Genomic DNA, 2,635 nt, shown 5'->3' on the forward strand with positions numbered 1-2,635 from the left:
TTAATAATTGGAGAAGCATAGTAAAAGACTTGCTAGACCACCCATTCAAATACTTCAAATGGAATAAATGCACAAGAAAAGAAATCTTCGTAAAATTCTTGCAACCCGGATATAGTTCTTCATCACAAGCTTCAGCAAGTTATGATACCGAGTTGTGTCATCATCAGAGTGTATATGTTCCTCAACATGCATAAAATCAGTTGATGTACGCTCATCACCTAATCCAGTTGCTTCTTGTCCTCTACTAAAATCTGTTAAATTTTTAATACTATGTCCAAGAGCATCTCTGAGTAAGCCCCTTATATCATCTTCTTCTACAGGATTTCTTTCTGTGTTACTGGATCCAAAACTAGAGGTGTCTTCTATATACGAGGGTTGGTTACATGGAGATGACAATATGAACTCTCCATGAAATATCCATTCAGTATAACCTCTCGTAAAACCATTCCACACTAAATATTCTTCAATAATTTTTGGAGTGAGAAAAGAAGCATTTACACATTTTCGACATGGACATAAAATCTTCCCATTCATATTAGATTTCTCAAAAGCAAATTTAATGAAATTCTGAACTCCATTCAAATATTCGTCACTGGATCTCGGCTTATTCATCCAACTTTTGTCCATTCTATTAAAATACTGCTTGAACTGCAAATTATCTAAAAAAGATATTATGGCAAAGTGACAATCCGTAGTTGAACCCAGGAACCTAGAATAAAATATATAAAGAATAAAAGTAGGAGAGATTGACTGGGATCACTGTCAATTATCACCCAAACGGATATTACTAAAAGTTACATAATCAAGCATTTAACAAATGTAAGAATGGCACAGTGGCCATCTAGCACCTGCCATAGATTCCTCCAAAAGGGTGACAAATATTCTTGCAATCACATTATATATAATGGGAGTGGCACAGTGGCATATAATGGGAGTGGAAATTACAGAAAAGGTTCTGAAACCCTCAATGTGTCGAAAAGGATGTCTGCAAATGTGTTATTCAGAAATACATTTGAACAATTCTTATCCGGACTGAATTCTATATATCCATTTTACTCAGTTAATTTGAGAATCATATCTACGAGATAAGGCTAGATCTTCTCTTTTCTTTTTCTTTTTCTTTTTTTCTTGATTGAAAGGGAGGCAGGAAAAAAAAAAAGAGGGAAGATAATGGCTGCTTCTGAATCAGAGGAGTGTGAAGAAGAACCATGGCTGCAACAAGGAGGACATTCACCTGGTGTTCTGCCAAAACAAAGTATGCAGGAGATAGGTAATCATCTTACTAATAATAGCATACTTGGCAAGTTTTTGATTTTTGACCAAACTTCCCCAAAGCTGGAGATTTGATTAGGATTACAAAGAGTTGACCAGTCATTGAAACATTACAGGCCAACTGAAGCTACAGAGATCAGTAAGGATTTCTTATTTAGAAAAATTCTCATATTTTTTCTTTTCAACAAACTCAGGCCCACGAGAATAGTGAATCGAACAAATTTGGAGTACATATATCATGATGGGCCATGTGGACCTAGTGCCCAGTGCAGGTAGTTGCCTGGTACTCTACTTGCACATATCATTCCCCTTTCTTGGCCGACATTCATATCCGTACAAATTCATGACCCAGCTGGATCAAGGTGCTAAAGCCCATGGGCAATCATGACTGTGGACCCATAAACAACTATTTGGAGATCAAAACTTCTTATGTAGCCTATGCTTAAATATAGGAGTAGTAATAAGTAATATGTAAATTTACTATCTTGTACATGACCACATATTTTTGAAACTGATTTTCAGCCATCTTCTTGATAATTTAGTAGTTTCTCGTTTGGGCCTAAATAGTGGCTTAGTATTCAGTTATAAATGTCGCAGACCGTCTGCCAATTCATAATTACTTATAATTGGGTCTTGCTAGATTATATCAATGGTGAATAACACTTGTTCCTGAGACAGCTTCCATGCTGGGAGCTTTTGGTAGCTCTATTAGTTTTACTTTCCTAGCTGTTCGTTCTGTAGGCTTTTAAGCCGAGCTGATCAAAATTCGGATCGGGCCGGGCTCGAGCCGGGCTCTACAGCAGAAATTAGGCCCGATGGCTATGCCCAGGCCCGCCCAGCTCGACTGTCGGGTTTAAATTTTTGTCCAAACCTGATCCGACTTTATAAATCTGGACCATCTGGCCCTAGGCCCGACCCGACAGGTTCGACCCAACATGCTATTTTTAAAAGTTTCCAGGCCCGGCCTGATTTTTTGATTGGGCCGCTTTTCCTATCCAGGCCCGACCCATGAGCCTTTTTTTAATGCCCAAGCCTGAAAAATTTCAGACCAAGCTAGGCGGGCTAGAAGGCCCGTGATCAGCTCTACTTTTAAGGTGACGTCCTCTAAAATTTGAAATCAAAAGCTTTTTGTTTGTTTGTTTTTTTCATAAAAAAATACGTCGAAGTGTTCCTACTTCAGCTTTTAAGGTTAGTTGCACCCGTGTCTCTCGAATTCTTTGATAGATTTTTTTTTTTAAGGTTTGATGACAGTATAGCATGCAACAAATTCCGGAAGTGGAATGATTCCAACCGGTATTGATTTTGTGCATGAAAGTGCATCCTGGATGCCCTTCAAATTGATTGCATATGAGTGGGAACAAAC

The sequence above is a fragment of the Phoenix dactylifera genome, chromosome 2 (genome assembly GCF_009389715.1).
Source record: "Phoenix dactylifera cultivar Barhee BC4 chromosome 2, palm_55x_up_171113_PBpolish2nd_filt_p, whole genome shotgun sequence".
Taxonomy (NCBI): Eukaryota; Viridiplantae; Streptophyta; class Magnoliopsida; order Arecales; family Arecaceae; genus Phoenix; species Phoenix dactylifera.